The following is a 22,533-nucleotide window of genomic DNA, read 5'->3' as shown; positions in this document are numbered from 1 at the left end:
AAACCAATAATATTCTAAAGCAATATTCAAAGGAATACAAAGGAATTCAAACAGCAACAGACCAATAGGACCTTATGAGGATGTTTGTTTTCGTGGGAAAAGATCAGAAAGTCAGAGACTAGTGTGGTAAGAGGAGAGAGATGATGATGTAAAGAGACATACCAGGAAACCTGACAAATAGCAACGTAGGCGGAAAACGTAAATAAAACTAGTGCCGGACGTGGACTTGAAACGAGGTTAATTAACAAGCTGTTTTTAAGTATACTAATTGATTAAATCATTCCATGTGTTTGTTTGGCATTGTTTTATGTTTGTTCTGTGTAGCGAGTGGACTGTTATAGATCATTATGGTATGTGAATAAGACTTACTGCGGGAATGTTATTAAGGAAGAAAGACGAGAGCCATTATGAGGCCAGCCACAAGGCAGAGGAGCCAGCCAGTCCGGTCACGTGTGTGGGTTAGTCCTTCGTGAACATATCACCCACGAGAATACGAAGTCACCTCCCTCCTCCTGTAAACAAAGGTTCATTAATCTATTAAGTAAGACTGAGAGCTTGTGACCATCCTGGAAAGCATCCCTGATGCTGTAACGTCATTTATTTTCTTCTTCGCCAAAACGACAAACCAGCCGGCGGTATTTTTGTACCATTGCTAACACCAGCTCTGGCCTCCTCTACATCGTCAGCAATATCACCTACAGTGGCACCTGGTGTATCATCTACCGTCTACCCTGCTGGCACCTGGTGTATCATATAAGGTCTACCCTGGCACCTGGTGTATCATATAAGGTCTACCCTGGCACCTGGTGTATCATCTACCGTCTACCCTGCTGGCACCTGGTGTATCATCTACCGTCTACCTTGGCAACTGGCGAGTAAATGCGTTTACGGCGAGAAGGGTTTCTGGCGCAGACCGCCCGCCTCCAGCCGACCTTGCATCACAGGAGTCACCGACCAGCTTACACTTGTGTTCGTTGTCCTCACCATCAGTAAAAACCTGAAAGAGATCATTTTCATTTTTATTAATTTTTTTTAGGGAAGGGGGCAATAGTGGCATACGTTTGAGGGGCTTAGCACCTCGCTGCACTAATTGGAAAGGTCAGTTTACCTTAACAGGGAAAAAAAAAAAAAGGATTAATGTCTGTTCTCTTCCCCTATGACAAACAGCCTCGTTAGGACGTGACGGCCTGTTGCTGTCTGAATCTATTCGTATTCCGTTGCATCATTGCTCCCACCACTGGCTCTTTGACGACGGATTCCCACTCAGTCAGTATACCCATCCTGCGAGTTAGGTTTCAGAGATCGCGTGAGACAAATATTCTCTCTGTGGGATAGAGCATTTATTTCATCAACAGTTTGGAGGCAGGTTTAGCCTTGGGGATCCGTCTCACACTGGCACGACCTGCATAGCAAAGAGACAGAGAGATTACCGTCAGGAAAAAGAATAGGGAACGCCACATCTCTCGGTACACAGAAGGACTCTGCTGAATTCGCTGACATGGTTGGAGAAAAAGATAGAAAAATTTCCATCTTGCTGAAAAGAGACTTTTCCATACGACTTGACTTGTAGGAAGGGAGGAGGGGAGGGATGGGTGGAGGGAGGCAACGATGGTCAATGTCTGCGTTTCTTTTGTTTCAACCGAGAGCCCACCACGTTCCCTCATTTAGCACCGTGTTCCCTCACTTCAAATTGCCTAAACGAAAAAGGGTGACATAGATTTCGAACTGCAATTTCGACGTTTAGGAGCACACAGCAGGCGCGTGTCTCTCTCCTCCTAGGAAAGGCTGGCGCGGATGTGAAAGGAAGATCGGCATGGGGATGAGAAAGGCAGGCGCTAGAATGACAAATGAAACGCTTAGTAGATGTGAACTGTAGGGGTTTGAAAGCCAAAAGATCTTCAGGTGATCATCTTGAGCACCTGAAGAAGGAGGAGGAGGAGGCGGTGGTGGTGGTGGAAGAGGAGGATAAGGGCGGGCCAGAAGGTACATAAGAGAGAATCCAATCAAGTCTCCTCATCACCGGGTGGGTCACTGACTTCTGCAGTACTTACCTAACTGACAGTAGCGATACGGGACACTTAAGATGTTAAACGGAGTCCAAAATTGACTGGAAGTACTTGAGTGATTGACCTCTGATAGCGTGGACCCCAATTAGAATAGCGTAATGACCCGTCATAATTTGCTAGGGGGGAGAGAGAGAGAATGTAGTACTCGTAATAGCAATGTACTCTCCCGGTGGGATGTCTGCCTCGCTCTCTCTCTAAAGCCTATTAGTACAATCGGTGCTGGACGAGCGGCATTATAACTACTGGGTACAAACTTGATACCAGCAGGCGAGAGGTGAATGAGGTGAAGATCGTAAAGCTCTTGGTTTTCCTCCTTGTGGTACGGTCTTGGAATAGCACACACACACACACACACACCACCCACCCCCCTATCAGCCCACCACTAAAGACCATCCATCGGAAGTACTTTGCGCATACATAGTGTGTGACGTACTCTCTGGGGTCCTCTTGTGTTGATGGATCCCGGCCTGGGCGGCGCAATGGTGACAAGATCGGAAATATCAGATATATTTTTCTATTTAGCTGACGAGCGCTGATGGACAATCAATGTCGGCTGGCTCTTTACCTCGCCCGCTAACGAGTGAACTCTTTCTGGTTCGAAATGTCACTTTATTTTCGGGAAAATCACGAGTGTGTATCCTGTGGGAAACACATTTACATTGCCTGTCGACCGATTGGTTATCAAGCCTGATTCGTAAACATATACACCTCAAACGTAATTAACAAATCCGTAGATAATTGGACACCCAATCTTGTGACGAACTATCTATTTGCCATGTCATTTGCTGGGGGATGTTGGCCATGAAAAAAAATATATATATTTCATAGTTCTCTTTGAAACATTCCTCACCGTTACCATCATCGTTTGTCAAGTAATCTCAAACTGAATAGATGTGCCAATTTGTATTGGGTTTTAATGCCATCACTAAACCTCACGTGTCATAACTTTTCTGCTTCGGTATCGTATGTCTGTCTAGTCTGGCACTGAAGCGACAGATCCATGTACTCAGTGGCTACAGAAAAATAAAAAATCCTCGTCATATGCCTAGATATGTACATAACGTCTGTCTCCCTCAATATCAACTCATTTTCTTGAGGAACCCAATGGTCTATTGCTGTCTAAAATCCTTTACATCCTCTGCCAGCGTCACCCACCGGCCCTGTACACTTCCTTAAAGGGTTGCTGACCCCTCCTGTGTCAACCAGAGTACCAAGAGCGTATCACATCACCCCGCGCCAGCAGCGCCGGTGTCAGTACGGAGGTCTGAAAGTACTGGTTGAGGTTTGTTTGTGATGGGATGTTATCAGCCTCACGGCGGTGGGGGTAATGACATATAATAACTGGTCTTAGGACCAGCGCAGACACTGCTTATTACACCGATAACCAGCGAGATCGACCGGGTTACGAGGGCAATAGGGCTATATAGTTCGAAAAGAAAAAAGGAATCTCTGATGTAATTGAAGATTTGGTGGGTAGAGCCAGTGACTCGTGCATCCTTCCTGGTAAAGGATACAAGATAACGACAGAAATGAACGACAGTAATGTTTGCTTCTATGATGCATGTTGATCATCCAATGGTAAATAAGGAATTTCGTAAACTATCTAGAGGTTCGAGATCTAGCAGATCACGAACTCTATACTGAAATGTCTAGCACCTACTTCCTAAAGTTTGAGAAACGTACATAAGAGGTTTGAAGGTGTTGAGTTTTTCCATCATGTTATGTTCCATATGAGATCAAAAGGTAGAGAATGGAACTAATGTAATTACGAGGGCAGTACCTTAATCATCCCTCCACGTCATTAACTACTGAAGACAATCGTTCTGCATCGTAATGTCTTCAGGTGTCGATGCTCCTGGTTTCCTGGCTGGATACATATCATCAGATACATTTCGTTACATAGTCAGAAAATCAGCTTCAACCTCCAGGAATGAAATTGATGCAGTTCTCTTTCCTCTCAAAGTGTAGTCTTCAGGGTTGAGGTACTTTACTGTCACTCGCAGAAACTCTCATCTTCTACGAGTTTTCTTTAAGGCTCTTGGATGTAGAGGTACGACGTCTCGTCTGACCTATGTTACATAACGGTACGTTATCCTCTGACCGTCAGCCATCAGTGTCACTGTTCGCACCGAGAGTCTTGGCGACCTCCTGTGAACTCATCCCAGCCTTAGAGGTGGATCGGGTGGCGCTGAGGTTACCACTACTCCCTCCCCTGTCGACACTGTTCCTCCTCCTAGCGTCGCCGAGGGAGGAGTGTGGTTATGACACAGTGAAGAACAGGAGCAACATCATCATCCATTTCTGTCATTTCTGCTTCCCTTGAGCTCCTCTTGTGTTACCATACCCTGGACTGCTACCGTGGATGAGTGGGACGTGATCATAGTTAGGAAATGTCTATTGAATGTTACTAATGCCTTTTTTTTTTTAGGATCTTAGGATGTGAACGTCCTCAAACACTTCTATCTTTTCCTTACTTAAACTCCTTTGAAAGTTACAGTCTAGGGTGACCCTTGACCTGTAACTGTCATCACATTCTTACCGTGACCCTGACTAACGAACTGGCCTATTCTTCAAAACTTGTCACTTCGTCGTCCCCTGCGGTTTCCCAAGCACTCCTTCATCAGGAGCCATCACGATTATGTCCTCAAAACGTCCAAACCACCTCAGTTCTTCATCAGAGATCATCATGATCGTTCTCTCATAACGTCCAAACCACCTGATTGCCCTAACATTGGAGGAGGAGGAGGAGGAGGAGGAGGAGGCTGTTGAAGGAACATTAGGGAGGAAGGAAGGTAGAGAGGAATCTGTCCTATACACACAGTCCAGAGGCTCAGCGACTGCCCCTGTAGTTACCCCGAAGTGTCGCTGACCTCAAGATTAACTTGCAAGTGAATGAACCCCGAGGAGGCACAGGGTACTGGTTGTATTTTCGTTTACTGTCGTTCTTGTCGTGTTCTTTTGTAGATCTGCAGCGTAAAATTAGTTGACATAAATAGTTCTGGGAGTAAATGAGAGCACCGGGTATACTTTCTTACAAGCTCCGAACAATATCACAACAGTTAACTTCAGGATCGTTTAGCAAATATAAACAAACGCCAGTGTGTACAACTGGTATTGTGCGGGTAAGTCTGACTTGGTCTGAGGTTACGTGACCGTAATTTCATAATGTACATAAGGTCATGACCTACACCCTGTGCCAGTTCCCACGGGGCAGTTTGTTGAATATCAGAAAGAAGTGACCTCATAACTAAACCTTTAAGAAAGAGGGAAAACAAATTGTGATCTTGTACATTAAATGCTTTCTATAGGAGCACTTCTGATGTTACACGACTGCGCACTTACATTTATCACATGTGGTTTTAGAATTACCGAAGGTGTATTAAGGTAGAGAGCAGAAGCGTTAAGACTATGAATGTTTAAGTGATTAGTATGTGTGTCTGAGAACCAGCGTCCATTCAACTAAGGGTCGAATCAAGGAGGTGATGTGTTCATAGTGTCAATAAGGTCACATTTCTGCATGACGATGGTCATGTCCCAGTGGGGGAGGCCTTTTGATTCATAAGCACAGGGTCAGCAACACAAAGATAGGATAGAGAAAAGGTGGGGGAGTTAGAGAGGTGGAGATTGAGTGCATGTGTGGATAGGAAATACAGATGGAGAAAGAAATGGGAGGAAGATCGGTGAATGTTAGTGTAGAGAGATCAGAGTAAAAATGGGTTTACAGAAAGAGAGAGATGGGGAGAGAGAGAGAGAGAGAGAGAGAGAGAGAGAGAGAGAGAGACGAATAGAGTTGGGGGGAAGGGGAAAGAGAAGGATTTTTCTTACTATAATGATCCTCTGCAAAGATAACTGGCCACGTTCAGTGCAACTTGCATTCCCGTATTACGGTTTTTTGGTGTTAAAAAAAAAAAAGGAAACCCACTTACGAGCTATTGACTCTTCGACGACAAGTTCTCATTAGTAATCTAAGTTATGGCAAAATTTTCCATTTCCGTTAGAAAACCGTCTACTTTTTTACTTCGTAATCCAATCAGCTTAATACACTAATGAGTCATCATTTGATATGTAAATGGGGAACGTTAATGAACCTTTTTGTTTTGCTTTGTTTTTTCCCTTCCTCAATACGTGACCTCTTGTGACTCTAAGACCCTTTCCCCACCATCTTCCAAACGACCTCATCTCGCCTCGAGTCTCCTCCCATCTCCTTTTTTTTTTCCCCCTTTTCCCCAGATATGGTATGGAGATTCATCACGTATTTTCTGCCAGGAGAAGTCTTGGGGAGGGAAAGAAGAGCAGAGGGGAAACACAAGAGATAGAAAGAGAAAAAATTGGAACCCCAACTCGCTCTGCACGTAAGCCATAGTTAGGGTCGGTGAACGTTAAGGACTTCCTCAAGGCTGAAGTGTGAGCCAATGGTGAACTTCGAGAATTCTGAACAGCTTGATGTGTTCCTCAATCCTCGGGATCAATGTTTAGTACGAACAAGGAGATGTGATTATTGTGGGTTTTTTTTTTTTTTGTGTGTACCCGAATTTTTTTTTTCTTTTTTTTTTTTACCGGTAGGTGGTAAGGCATCTGTTATGGTGATATTGCCCGTAGGTGCTCTCTCTCTCTCTCTCTCTCTCTCTCTCTCTCTCTCTCTCTCTCTCTCTCTCTCTCTCTCACACACACACACACACACACACATGCATATATAATTTGTTGACGCCGTAGGGGAGGAAAAAAGTATATAGCCCCATTCGCGGTCATGTCGACTGGCAGGTAAAATAATGAGTGCAGAGAAAGGAAGAGAAAATGATACACAACAGGGATTAATATCAGTTCCCCGGTGTACCAGATCCTTGAGGTGGAGACCTTACAGAAAGAGGAGGGACGAGCGAAGAACTTTTCACAGATTTGTTTGACGAGTGTGTGGCGGGAGCTGAGGAATTTGAAAGTGACCAGTCTGAGCTGAGGTGAAATACAAGGAAAACAAAAAACTGGAAGGATAGGAGGATAGACAATTCCTGGGAATCTACCCAAGCGATATGGAGAGTTCTTGGGAGTCCGAGCGGAGGAGAAAGACAGGAGGAAAATACTAGAAGGATAAGAGGGTAGATAATTCCTGGCGATCTACCCACTCACTCCATCAGTCAAACAGGTCGTTTGGTTGGTTATTTAAGCTTTACAGACTTAGAAGACTGCTATTTATATCACCCTGTAGCCTGAAACAGAGATGCCTATAACAACACCTTCGAGTACTAAATATCATTCTAGCACCATACGCGCATTCACTGCAGAATCGACCCTTGGTCGAACAGCTGGTTGCTTCGGTGGTTCGCCCAGCTTCGAATCGGCGGCGGTCGGCGAAATGAGTCAGTGACTCGATGTTCGAATCCCAGGAAATGATTGTGTATTCTTGTTCTGTCATCTATAACATTTCCAATTTCAGTTTATTCCCGAAACAGGGACAGACAAAGAGGTGCCCCTTTTAGATGTAGATATCGAAAGATCAAACAAGTCGTTAGTGAGCAGTATTTTGGGTAGAAATGTGTACACATTCCCCGAATGTGAACTGCATTGGATCATTCATCACCGTTGTTTGCAAGCGTAATTCAATTCACGCTTCGATAGTCACATTATGTGAAATTCTCTCTCTTTCGTAAGTTCAGACTTAGAAAACAAATTTTATCTGATGAAAAAAAAAGCCAATTATTGCTAAGGAATTGTATGTGGAGTATCTTGGGTAAAAAACATTGCCTAGTTCGCTAGGTTCCCTGCCTCCCTCCTACGTTGTCACTGCGTCTGTGTTCATCGACTATTCTAATTCCTTCAAGAAATCCACAATGTTTTTGTATCCGTAATTGGCTAAAAGAAAATACTCATTTACTTGTATCTTCAGATCTTGGTCAGTATGACTTTCAAGAAACAGTCGATTTTCTTTTCTTTATTTATATTTAAAGATTTTTTTCCCATTCCGTTGAAACCTAAACTGTCAACATCTATACATATAACAGAACACATAGGAGAACCTTAAAACACGCTATCTTAAAGTCCATACCTTAATACACGCTATCTTTAAGTATATACATAAAAACAACTCTTTTAAAGTATATAGGCATGACGACGCCAGCCCCAAACTACCACTCATCATCGTCGAACAACCCAGCGTCATTCGCACAAAGTCCTGACCGAGTTTTCATCCTTCTGGATCCTTGGCAGAGATCATAACGACTCCGGCTTCCCCTGAGGAGGGGAGGAACTGCCTTCAAACACACCTCCACAATACCCACCACAGGAGGTAAAGTTACGCGTCATCAATTGTATTGTGTTTTTCGGTCGGTTGGTCAATATTTACGAGTATTCATTACATGGTAAATATTCACGAGTATTCTCGAGTATTCATTACCTGGTCAGTACTCTTGGGTATTCATTACCTGGTCAATATTTTCGAGTATTCATTTTCTGGTCAATATTTTCGAGCATTCATTATCTTCGCGTCATTTTCTGTAATATTATTATCATTACTATCTAACCTAGGGTTATTTTATTTTACACACAAGTTTTATATGTTCTAGAATCATAATTTAGTTAATATTTGTAATCTTAAATCATATTTTACGTTTGGTTTATTTCCTTATTTCTTTCACTGCACTGAGGATCGCCCTCATTTATATCGTTTCAGTGAAAATCAAGACGAATATATTCATTCTGTATATCACGTCCCAGTTTTACGTGGAATGTTTCTGTAAACGACGTCATACAGTTCGCGTGTGTAAAACATTTACGTTTTTTCTCGTTTGTGTTTGGTAGTTTGCGTGTTAACATACATCAGTTAACTGTAATGTTACCAGACGTACTTCCGCAATGAAAATTTTGTGGTTAGAAGAATCAGAATTTACGGGATGTATTATTGCAGCGTACTGTATGTGTAGCTACTGTTGATTCGGAAGTACTTGGGGAATGAACCACTGGAGGTAATTGGTGATAGTGATTATTCGGTTTTTTTTTCTAATCATTGCAATACGTTCATTGGGCATACACACATACATACAGCTATACGTACACCCTCATAGTCAAGCCAGCCTAAGGCTTACTAACCCTCCCACGCTCTCTCTCTCTCTCTCTCTCTCTCTCTCTCTCTCTCTCTCTCTCTCTCTAGCCTCGCACACACCTCCGCACTTTTCTCCCCCACCCCAGCGTCAAACGAAATTATTGTGTGATCAATTTCGGCGCATACTCTGGTAATTCATATTAGACTCCTTTGGAGTGAGTAGTTTTATACGTATATGTATCATTCTATAGATCCTGAAGCCACTCTCTACCCTCCCTGTCTACAAGATCCCCCCCCAATCACTCTCGTAATATCCCGTGAGAACGTTTTAAACGAATCGCCAGAAAATGCCGGATGAACATGATCTCATAAGTGAAGTGACGTAACGAGCTTTGTCAAAGCTCCTTTAGAACGTAGGTAGTTACTTCACCCTCTTACCTCACTATCCTGGGGGTGCGGCTGACGTAACCATAGTCAAGGCTGAGTGGGATATGAGTAGATTGGATGGGAATCTCCTTAACATGACAGTACCTTAATGTTGAAGAGGTTGACGAACGATACGTCCTTGTGTATCCTTTTTTTTCTAAGTCTTCCTAGATTTGTATTTGTGTGTGTGTGTGTGTGTGTGTGTGTGTGTGTGTGTGTTGGATTTGATAAGGCCTGTCGATCATCGTGTATGAGAGTGTGGGTCGGTAGTAGAGAAGAATCAGAGCTCTGCTTTTGAAAATGGGTGAGCTTTAGTCGTCTTTTGATGTAGGAGGAAAGATCCGAGAACCACTGAAGCAAATAGAAAACGAAACCCGAGAAAACGAAGCGTATAACTCGAAGTCGTGCAACGTCACCTCACTAACACCTGACCTCGTCTGGTCACTGACACATGGTAACGGTCATGTTTCTGACTATAGGTTACCCTGTGCAGCCAGCCAAGCACCGCTCGCATCACTTAGCTTTTCGGAATTCCCTCCCGCAAGACGGGAGTTCACTGAAGATGAGTGTCACCAGGTGCTTCGAACTCATTCGAGGCTCGTTCATTCGTAAGATGTTCGAAATCGCCTCCGAAACAGTTTGGGGAAGAGGTTACTGCCCTCCTCTCATATGGAGGTGTTCCGGCTTCCCTACTCTATCGCTTCCTGGGCTCCACAAAACGTCAGCGGCGAATCGTACAAAACGAAACGTACCGTAAATACTGGACTTCCTCCTAGACTTTACGTCGCTCTGAAAAGCGATCACAGGGGTATCGGATCACTACACAGAGGAGGTTATATCCTTAGTAACTGCAGACTGCACGACATAGATTATTACTCCATGGTCTCCCCTTCCAACTATTTCCTGCAGTATTTCCAGCCTATGTGGATCTGACTACTTGATGATTCGTTCGTGATTGCTAACCTCAGACAGGTCAGCGACCTCCATGGGTCGATGAGAGAACTGTAGAATCGACTCCCGAATTGTAATCAAAGGTTAAAACGCGTTGCAAAAAGCAGGTGAAAAAGTTTCTATTGAATCTCTGCTGCTGCAGTTTTTATTTTCAAGGTAATATGAACCTCTTGAACACGTAATGGGCAGGTCAAAAGAGGTCACGTCAAAAGTCGAACAGTTGTACTCGAGTCGTAAAGTCATACTCGAGGATCGAACCATTGTACTCAAGGTCTCGCCTTCCTAGATTGAGCCGACATGCAGCTTAACGTTGAAGGGGTATGTTATGGTACTGGAACTGATTAGCATAAGACCATTTCTCACTCCCACACATCTGGTTGGCATGGTCGTGTCGAAAATCACTCCTTTGAGGTACATTGGTGAACCTCTCTCTCTCTCTCTCTCTCTCTCTCTCTCTCTCTCTCTCCCTACCATTAGCCAGGAAAAAAAAAGAAAAGGTCAATTGAATTGCACAATGAATAATTTCCTGCAGTGTATGTGACTGGTAATGATACAAAGGCAGTCCACAAGTTGACCCTCGTATCCATTACCTCAAATGAGTATCATTTTCAGTTCTGCTTTTCTGTTTTCTTGGTAAGATAATACAGAACAGATGTCTACTAAAGAGCGTAAGAGAAACATCAGTTCTCGTCTGCTGTAGTATATCTGTAAAAAAAAAAAAAGGCTTTAAAATGCAAAAGCCATGATTAAGAAGAGATAATTGAAAAGAGAGGAAAATTAAGTGTTATGATTCCCTTACTTAACCAGTTTGTGCGGCATAACTTAGAATCTATGATGTTCAGCTCGGAGTTGACATAGATGGATTGAAATTTCCCAATCCACTGATCAAGATTGTTCCAGATAGGAGAAGCCTAGATCTTCAACAGGAGAGTCAATACCATCAGAACAATGAACAGGTTTTGATGAACAATGGCGAAGAAAAGAGAGATAGAGGGAGAGAGAGAGAGAGAGAGAGAGAGAGAGAGAGAGAGAGAGAGAGAGAGAGAGAAATGTGTCTAATATCCCAAGCGGGATCAGAAATTCTAAGTATATTGGTCCCTGCATGCAATTTATAAGCTGCTAGTCAAGGCACTTCATCCTGCCTGATATGGTTGTTGGATCTGACGGTCAGCGACCCTCAAGGGAGGTCAATGGGCCAACAAGACCAGTTCCCCTGGATGTTTTGGTAACCCCATGACCTGAAGACATGGGAGCCTGAGAATCTTGAGAGACCTAATCAGAAACCCGATTGACTGAGGACCTGATGTCTCTGTAGCTGGTAGACCTTTTTCTTTTTGGCTGGTAGACTAAGGAAAGTCATCAGCCAGGGTTAGCAAGGTACGCTCCACTTTGTCAAACGTTTTTGTGGGTTGCACAATGTCGTATCGGAGACATGATTATTGAAGAAGACCTCCAAAGCCAAAGCCTTTGGTCCCTGTAGACTTTAATGTTGGGGTTAAAAAGAAATAGTGAACTCCTGACTAATTAAAGTGTATGTATGTTGTTAAATTTAATGGTTGTTTCCTGTTGACTGGTCATTAACCTAGAGATCATTGCATACAATGTAACAAACATATATACGAAAAATGCGTATATACTGTATATATCATTCTACGGGTTAACTAATGCTCTAGCACTATGGTTATTAGTGAAGCCTATTTCATTCGTAGGATTTTATTTTATCTTTCGTAGATCACTTTAAGAGACGGTAGCAACACCACTGTATACAACTCTCTCTCCCAGGAACACACACATAGTAATCGCATCACACACGGTGTTGCGTTCTCAAATGTAGCACAGTTGGCCGTCTGCGTTTCTAACCTTTATCATTACTCTCTCTCTCTCTCTCTCTCTCTCTCTCTCTCTCTCTCTCTCTCTCTCTCTCTCTCTCTCTCTCTTATAACGTACTCGTGGCATGCTAACATCCACTCTACAAACATATCTTCCTCCCTCACTCGCACACCACACTGAACAACACCACCTTAACTCGCAAGACTCCTTTATTCTTTTAACCGTAAATTTCCCGGCGATGAGCGTTACGCGCTGGCCCTTGCCTAAGGTTAAAATCTCATCTTGGGTAGAACGGCTCTCCATAAACGTGAACACTGTGAGTGTGCGAGAGGCACGTCGACCAAGGTTGGTAACCAGATTTCAGGTTAGTTTGTGTTTATCTCGTCCATTTTTTAATACCAACGGAAAACGGAAAATATGTGCTTCACTTTAAAGCATCGTTTTATCTCGAATTTCGCCGTAACCTTATTTTCTCATTAGTTTAACTGGTAGAATAACTATCATGATAGCATTTCCAATGACGCCATGGCCTGGGAGGTAATACCTCGTTCTGATATTATGGTTAACGCTTTGGTCGCATGAGTTGAAAGCAGAGTCTCATTTCAGTGGATCATGGACGTTCCAAATGGATGGTGCGAATTTGGAGGATTACGCAGCCCACACAACTCGGCCCCGAAACGACCATGATCACGTGTTCCTATTTATATATGTTGGAGAGCTTATGTAACCAGGGTGTGTGGAGTCCGATTCTCATGAGATTAAAAAGGAAAAGGTTCATACGCGGCTGTGCTTCTTCGATCAGTAGTGTATTTAGACTCAATCCTATTCGTCTTCCTGCTTCCACTCCTTCTACTCCTCCTTCCTCCTATACTCTCATATTTAGGGGATAACAGCAGAAGCAGCAGCCGTCTCCAGCAAGATGTGGGAATGACATTCATGGACTTCTCCCCTCCATATTCAAGTGGACACTGCTTAGTCCGCGACCCTGAACTCTGTGGCTTGTATTTCCTTTCTGGGTAGCTATGCTGAGGCGCTGAAATAGAAAGCTAACTCCTCTGTCTCTTTTTTTTTTCCACTGCCTATTCGACAAGAAAACCACATCAGTCGAGAGCAAATTATATGTCAACTTTGGTAACACTCTGGCCATTTGAAATCGTTGTTTTTTGCCCCTTTTCTTCTTTTAATCTGTTCTTGACCTTTTAAACTCCTTTTCAACAAGCGCTCTCCGCGGGTCACAAGCTGAACACAAACCAACCATAGTGACAGGTGATTTTGTCCTTCCTGAAGGCTTCTTAAATGCCAACACGCAGACTGCCTGCTTGGCTGCTTGACCACACCATGATTTCCTAGACCTTTATTCAACAAAGACCCCTCTTTGACATTCAACATTACGAGAACCAACTTTGGTCAAATAAATCATTAATACCAACTGCAGACCTCGACCACATTGAAAACGATATCGTTCCATCTCTATGTCTACCTCACCTGACGCATATTAACCTCAAAAATCACCAAGAATCAACATTCCCTCATACGGCCGCAACCAAGACACACACACACACACACACACACACACACACACACAAAAAAAGCAACAGCCTTCATAACAATTTGGTCATGCGAACCAGAGCGATCGTTCGCATAAGAGAACTTTTCATCTGTCAATGACCTTTGACCTCCTCGGACCTTAATAGCAGCTGGATCATGCAAGCTAAAAGCAATTACACATACCAGACAAGAGGACGAGCCCCTGCATACGACCTCGCTCTCTCTCTCTCTCTCTCTCTCTCTCCCACTCACAGTCCGAATGCAATATCCCCGTCCTTGCCTCTGGGGGAACAGAGTTAATATGTATGATTGTTGCTGATGTCGAGTATCGCTGCTCCCCGCCCACCTGCTGTCTGTTCCAGGAGATGAAACATTCGATTGACTGTGATGTAGAGTCTTTTTGATCCCCCTCCACCTCAACACTGTAAGGCGAAACGTCTTACTGAATCTGGTGCAGAATCTCTAAACCTATTCATGATGTACAACAAAAATGTTTTGATTCTGTTCAAGACGACTTTAGCATTCACTGTTGGTAGGTCACCCTTGCTATAGACTTCTGTATCATCTACTGTTGTTGTTGTTGAAGTCCTTGAATCTTTCGTAGTTGGTTGGGGTCACCTTCTGGTCTCATATTGACTTGTAGATCCATCACTGTTGCTTCAACGGTAAACAATGATAGTTTCGTTACAGATCACGTGGCTGTAGATGTCTTTGTGTTCCTTTTTAAGGAGGTAGTGTTAGTAAAGATCACGAAGGTGAGGGGGTAGATAGCAGACTCACATTCCTAGATACATTAGAGAGAGAGGCTTTCCATTCTCTCTCTCTCTCTCTCTCTCTCTCTCTCTCTCTCTCTCTCTCTCTCTCTCTCTCTCTCTCTCTCTTTCATTCAACCACCCACTAGAATTTCGAACATGGCGTTCCGGCTGAATTTTAAACTTAAACTTTTTTTTTTCAGAATGGCTCACTTTTAGCCTTCTCTCTCTCTCTCTCTCTCTTTTTTTTCGCGGGAAGCGAACAACCAGCGTCAAAGTTCGACAGGTCAAAGCCTCGCTAATTACACGATCTTGTTTACAGGTGACCTTGGGTGACGTGGTTGTAGGCGGGTGGTGTCACTGACTGGGACGGACAACAGAAGTCTTCAGACGAATCCAATTTTGGAATGGTGGCGAGAAAATGCCTTTTCTCTTTAATGACGAGAAAAAATCGGGAGGTGGGAAACCTGACATCAGACGATATGGACGCCAAAACCTTCGTAGCAGAAAATGCAAAGTGAGTAACACTTTAGTTTTGTTTCAACAAAAGACCAATTTCGTATTCCGGGGAGAAAAGACGGTGTTGAGTGATATATGGGGAGCAGTGATAGGTATTAATAAACTTTTGTACACGTGAAAAATGCGAGTAATGTATATACATACATATAGATATATACAATTATGGAAAAGAATTAGCAAGGTTGGATGTATAATTGGTACAGAATTGACGTTACAAGCGATGTATAGGAGGAATTTAGTGAACACTTTAGATATGACTACTGAAACGTTCACTAATGAAATGAAATTTATGGGTCAAGATAGTGTTATACGTCAATGAAATCGTCAAAAAAAAATCCTGAATTTACACTCTGAAGTGAAATGCAGCGAATCAGATAAGGGAATTGCACACAGAAGTAAATTCTAAGGCTTTTGAAACTTGGAATAGTAATCCTTTATTACAGGGATAACGCCATATAACTAAACCTTTATCATGTATGTTTGAAGAGTGTGATCACGATTCTGACCCAGTGTGCTGTTGATAAACCATTTAATCTAATCCAGTAAAGGACGGTGCGTTAGAATGCGATTCATGCCAAACCTTACTGCATGTGTCGGAGGAAACAAACCAGATGCAGAAGCATTCTTCTTTCGTCCCTGCACATTTGCCTGACATCAACGGGAGGGAGACCTTGATTGATGCACGTGTAGGACTTTAAAAAGATGAGGGGGGAAAAAAAATGGAAATGCCAAATTACTCAAAGGTATCTGATAAAATCGTGACAAAGAAAGGAAACTGTGAAGGGTCCTCGGCACAATTCTACGACAAGCAAAGAATGTGTGTGTGCGTGTGTGTGGGAAGAACAGGTAGCTCGTACCAGCCTTTATCACGGTGGAAGTGTGTGAGAGGTTGATAGAAAGGAGTGAACAGGTATTGGTTTCCAGAATTAGAAATCGTTCCGGGAAAACCTCTCTTGCGTGATAGCCAGTGGAAGATTACTGATGATTCGAGTATCTAGGGGAGCGATATATATATATATATATATAATCAAGTCGTCAGAAACAAAATATCAGGATAGAGGTGTACGTAAGCTCTTCAATCCTTACTTGTTTTTTGTTCTATGGTATTTCATTGGTAGATTCGGTTCAACAGTTGTTTTATGAGATTGAAATCTACAAAGTGATCAACGGATCATTCTTGTCTGATATGAGAATCTACCTCTCCCAAGACACACCAACGGTTCCGAGCTTATATCCCTGGGATCTCTACCGTCGCGCGAAAGGATCGTACCTTCGCGCGAAAGGATCGTACCTTCGCGCTGAAGGATCGTACCGTCGCACTGAAGGATCGTACCGTCGCACTGAAGGATCGTACCGTCGCACTGATGGATCGTACCGTCGCGCTGAAGGATCGTACCGTCGCACTGAAGGATCGTACCGTCGCACTGAAGGATCGTACCTTCGCGCTGAAGGATCGTACCGTCGCGCTGAAGGATCGTACCGTCGCACTGAAGGATCGTACCGTCGCACTGAAGGATCGTACCTTCGCGCTGAAGGATTGTGCCTTCGCGCTGAAGGATCGTACCGTCGCACTGAAGGATCGTACCGTCGCACCAAAGGATCGTACCGTCGCACTGAAGGATCGTACCGTCGCACTGAAGGATCGTACCGTCGCGCTGAAGGATCGTACCGTCGCACTGAAGGATCGTAACGTCGCACTGAAGGATCGTACCGTCGCACTGAAGGATCGTACCGTCGCACTGAAGGATCGTACCGTCGCACTGAAGGATCGTACCGTCGCACTGAAGGATCGTACCGTCGCACTGAAGGATCGTACCGTCGCACTGAAGGATCGTACCGTCGCACTGAAGGATCGTACCGTTGCACCGAAGGATCGTACCGTCGCACTGAAGGATCGTACCGTCGCACTGAAGGATCGTACCGTCGCACCTGAAGGATCGTACCGTCGCACTGAAGGATCGTACCGTCGCACTGAAGGATCGTACCGTCGCACTGAAGGATCGTACCGTCGCACTGAAGGATCGTACCGTCGTGCTGAAGGATCGTACCGTCGCACTGAAGGATCGTACCGTCATGATAATAATCGACAACTTAGTTTCTGATCTGTTTTTCAACGTAACCATGTTCGACTGTTTCCTTCCTGCGACCGAATTTTCGTTTACAACACAATCGTCGTTTCTCATCCTAGATTCTCGTCACTAACCGCTTCGGGTTCCCCGTATTAGCTACCTATCTTCTTTGATGACGAAGTATTTCAACCCAATGTCAGATGACCTTTGGGGTCAACTTTTAATAATCCGATACACCGTGACTGTCTAATTGACACGCTGCTTCCGTCTATAAAACACAGTTTTCAAAATTCCCCGTTTTCTTTTTTTGTAACCCCCGCCTCAAACATTTTTCTGGCCAGACATATCTTTTTGATACTTTCATTTTCACGCTCGTACACACACAAAAGAGTGTAACTTTGTATATAAAATTTACGTATTTTCATAGCTGGAATCTGTGTGTACGAGAGGGAAATATGTTCATGTACGGACAAATGAACATATACTTTAATAACTTTTTAACACAAAATATGCAGACGTTATTCTTATTAACACTCAGTCTTTGACGTTACCATTCCATCTCAACTCCGTAAAATATGTGGGGGCTGTAGCCAGGATAAAGACTCCATGAAGTTAAGAAATGATTTCCGTTACGATATATCCTACAAACATCAGATAACAAACTGTGATAAGACAAGGATCCGTTTTTTCGTACAGACCTGGTGAATCTAAGGGAATATAGCTTCCCGATATACATATATATATATATATATATATATATATATATATATATATATATATATATATATATATATATTGATTATTCTAACTGGCAAGTGAGGCGGGATATTTCATATATGCAAAATGGAAGAGCATTTACTGACGAACCTCCCAATAGAGAAAGGCTTGTTTGCTACCTGTCTCCCTCTCTCTGTGGTAAGGGCGGGTTCTGCAGAGGAAAAACACGAACCCTCCTCCATCCATCACCTCTCACCTGGAGGATGGAGGAGACGCCAAGTGCGTTCCGACCTCATCTCCTTCGCCAGAGTCATCACATTAGTTGAGATGTTTGGTTTTGTTAGTTGAGGTGTTTGTTTTGTTTTTCTACGTTTGTTTTTATCTCTCTGGAGAACGAAAGGTAAATCCTCTCGAGTGCTTCATCATAAAACACCTGTAGCCCAAAGGTCACGCTGAATCAAAGCCGGAACGGTGAGAAATGTCAGCTGATGAGACCCTGTGTGAATGAAAGCCGAGATCCACATGTTTCCTGAATGATATGTGTTTTGTTCTCACACCAGTGCTTATGTGTATGTTCTTGTTCTCACACCAGTGCTTATGTGTATGTTCTTGTTCTCACACCAGTGCTTATGTGTATGTTCTTGTTCTCACACCAGTGCTTATGTGTATGTTCTTGTTCTCACACCAGTGCTTATGTGTGTCTCCTTGTATGTATGTAGGTGTTGGTGTGTATGTTGATCTTGCGTGTGTGTGTGTCTCTATGCTTGTATGTATGAACACATGTTTGTGTGTGTATTCGTGTGTGTTCATCCTCGTTTGTGTACGTATGATTCTGTTTATGTTCATCTACGTGAATGTGTTTATATGTGTGTAGGGGAATGGGATGTAAAAGTTCATGCATTTATAGGTGAGCCAACGCAAGACATCTCCTTTAGTGTACCAAATGACCCTATGGGCACGACGGCACGATCCTTGGGCATGGTACGACCCCTCGAGTGTGATGACCTAACATATGACCTTTAAGGGTCAGGTCAAAGGCTAAGCTATCACAAGCAAAGGTCATTGCGTTGTACTCAAGGGGCTCGCTTCCTTAACCTAGCTAACACGTCCTACTGAAGTGAGATTATCCCTATATATGTCATCATTTATTCTTTTCGTTTTCTTGCTTTCCAGTAGTTGCACTTGTGCATATTTCTCTGTATCAATCCTGGATCGATCGATTTTATCAGAACAGGTGGCGTTCCTTTAGTAATCCAATCCGCCTACGATTTATTCATTTTTCAAGGATGAATATATCGGCGACATAATATTCACTGGCGATATGATGTTTAGATCCTTCTTACATTAGGATAGACTCTGTCTTTGCTCACGTCAGTCTCTTATTTCCAGTTTCCTCACCATCACCTCGGCTCTGTTGTCACCTCGCTAGTCACCTGTCGATAGTAAACACTCCATTTTTTCCCCCCATTGTCACATTCCACCTCGTCAGACGCTGTGTCGGTGAATCCTTACACACCTTCTTCCATCGCGAGCCTAATTAGATGTTGACGATCCGATATATATATATATATATATATATATATATATATATTTTCTTTTCTTTTCTTTCAAACTATTCGCCATTTCCCGCATTAGCGAGGTAGCGTTAAGAACAGAGGACTGGGCCTTTGAGGGAATACCTTCACCTGGCCCAATTCTCTGTTCCTTCTTTTGGAAAATTAAAAAAAAAAAAACGAGAGGGGAGGATTTCCAGCCCCCCGCTCCCTCCCCTTTTAGTCGCCTTCTACGACACGCAGGGAATACGTGGGAAGTATTCTTTCTCCCCTATCCCCAGGGATAATATATATATATATATATATATATATATATATATATATATATATATATATATATATATATATATATATATATATATATATAAAGGACTGCTAATATTCTCTTTCCATAAGGTGTTAGACCTGATACCATGTATCTCCTGACTCGGTCTGATGTTCATGATATGGAGACGATCTTTCTGTTTCTGATCCTTGTGACCCCTGTTAACCCTCGAGTGCCCACCATCCTTTCCATCTCTGACCACATTCTTTCCTTTTTGGTTCTCTCGTATGCTTCGGACCTCTCGTTTCCACATATCTCCAATCACTCTTGACCTCTGACCTTCATCCTACTGTTATTCATAACAGGTTCCTTACTGATGATGACGCGGGTCTTGACCTATTGTACTATTGTCCTTAACACTCATGACCCATGTATACTCCTTCCCTCCCAGACATCACCCTTGAGGACTATTACTAGTAACAGTGCTGTTCCCTCCTGGCTCACTGGACTTACTCCCCCTAACGTATGAAGAAGTCAACACTCCAGACATAATGCATAGGATCAGTAACCTAACCTAACTTTTGACTATCGACTCTAGATCCTCTTCTTTGAAAGAGGTGGTCAGTTTGGAAAAGGAGGGAAGACCTGGAAGCTATGAAGGAGCTATGGAATCTGGAAGTGGTGATCGTTCAGAAGCAGGAGAGGCAAAGCTGAGAGTAGAGGCGTGCAAGGGGAGGCGAACCGGAGGTGCAATGAGAGAACTGTAGTGAATGGATGGAATCCAAGTGTAAAGTGTGCACGATCGAGTGATCATCCCACTTATAAAAGTATGGAAGTGAAACTTTAGATTCGCGAGGGTTCAGGTAGTTGAAAAAAAAAAATAGATAAGTAAGAGCAGTAAAATATGCATAACTTGGTATAGTCAGCTAGGGAGATTAGACAATACAGAAGAATGAAGATATGACAGACATACGGGATGCCAGGAAATTAATACAAAGTGATAGATCTATGCAGCGCGTGAACCACGCGGGGAAGGCGGCACACATTATCTCGGATGAGGTTGCCAAGGGGAATTTAATCATTAAATCTCGTTGTAGTGTAGGTGCGTCGGGCGTGAGTGAGGATGGGAGGTTTCATTTGAGATGTTAGACACGCTTGATGAAACGCTTTATCATGCAGCGTGGAAGGCTAAGAAAAGCTCCTGGTTGTGTGGATGTCTTTTGTCAATTCGTCACATAAGAAAAGCTGACGTCGTGTGTGTGTGTGTGTGTGTGTGTGTGTGTGTGTGTGTGTGTGTAACGCAGGCTACAAACACCTGACGCATCTCAAGCAACTGGAGACAAGGTTAAAGATGATAATTTAGGATAATGCAAATAGATTGTTTTCGTTGTTATCGTTCTATTTGATATCATCATTTTTGACGCTATTCAAAAGCTATAATCCGTTTCGTTATCAGTAAAGAAATATGCCAAAAACATATACGTAAACAGAATACGTATACAAAAACAAGGCTTCACAATCTTGCTGTTCCCTAATCTTCCATAACCTTATTTCCTCGTCTTCGGAGAATACATATAAGAAAAAACACTTCCTGATGTGGAAATTAGTCAGTTCTCGGTAAACAATATAAAAAAAGAAATAATACAAATTGTAATCAAGGCAGTGGAGTGCCTCTTCGAGATAACAGCATATGATAAGTAATTGTATTATTCCACGACGTGACCCAGGTTCTTGGCGCCTCTCAGTCGCATTTGCCTCGAGGACCAGAAAACAGATGCTTCGAGCGGGTAAGGAATTCGACGTGACACCAGCCACGCTTAGGATGTACCACAGCCCAACCCCCTTGTCTGTCCAGTGTCCTGTCTCTCGCTAAGTCCAGTTTTACGTGTTTAATTCTGGCTAGGCTACCTTATCTGGCTAGGTTACTTTATCTGGTTAGGTTACTTTAGCTTGCTAGGCTATTCTGGCTAGGCTACTTTATCTGGCTAGGTTACTTTACCTTTGCTAGGCTACTCTATCTGACTAGGCTACCTTTTCTGGTTAGGTTACTTTATCTGGTGAGGCAATTTTACCTTCATTCTTTCTCCTAACCTTGTGGTCACTCTCCCAGACTTGCAGATCGTCAAGCATCGATTTCTTTATCCGTCTTGGGTCATTTATCTCTCATACCTCTCCCCCATGTCATACAGGTATATGGGGAAGAGGGGTAGCGATACGCCTCCGGTATTCAAGTGGGCCATTAAGTTCTTGTTTTTCGCATCCCCGTAACTCGCTTGGCTTCCCTCCTTCAGCATACGTCGGGTTACTACGGTAAATGTTCCCTCCGCCGGCCGTTCGTAGAGGGAGCTAGTGGTGATGTGTTGTGCCAGGCTGGCTTGGATGACCATCAAACAAATTATTGCATTTACTAACAAATGACTGAGGCCATTTCGAGGCTTGTCTGTGATGGCAGTTCGTAGAGGGAGCTAGTGGTGATGTGTTGTGCTAGGCTGGCTTAGATGACCATCAAGTAAGTCAATGCATTTAGTGACAAATGACTTAAGCCATTTCGAGGCTTGTTTGTGATGGCGGGAGAGATCGGAAGCATTGAAACCGTCGCATGGAGATGGTAAGAGAGTAAGTAGATGACATTAGAAGACATATCTATAAATATCTTTAATTTACGGAGGCGCAAATGAGTCATATGTGTGAAGTAAGACCTTCGTCGCCGAGTTTGTATTGAAACATTTTTCGTCGTTGATTGTGTTGCTTCACGAAATTCCTGATGATGAATCTTTTGAATTAAGGAAGAAGATATGTTTTGA

At 43.2% G+C, this 22,533-nt stretch overlaps 1 long non-coding RNA gene across 1 annotated transcript in view; it reads left to right on the top strand.

Annotated features, from left to right (window-relative positions):
* Positions 1 to 22,533, top strand: part of LOC139760597 (uncharacterized) — a 121,291-nt gene that overhangs the window by 52,535 nt on the left and 46,223 nt on the right. The window contains exon 5 of the long non-coding RNA XR_011715369.1: positions 14,929 to 15,123. This is a non-coding gene — a long non-coding RNA (uncharacterized lncRNA). The remainder of the gene's footprint in view (positions 1 to 14,928; positions 15,124 to 22,533) is intronic.

The sequence above is a fragment of the Panulirus ornatus genome, chromosome 37 (genome assembly GCF_036320965.1).
Source record: "Panulirus ornatus isolate Po-2019 chromosome 37, ASM3632096v1, whole genome shotgun sequence".
Lineage (NCBI taxonomy): Eukaryota > Metazoa > Arthropoda > Malacostraca > Decapoda > Palinuridae > Panulirus > Panulirus ornatus.
Note: the sequence above shows the minus strand (reverse complement) of the source record. Positions and strands in the feature narration are given on the sequence as shown.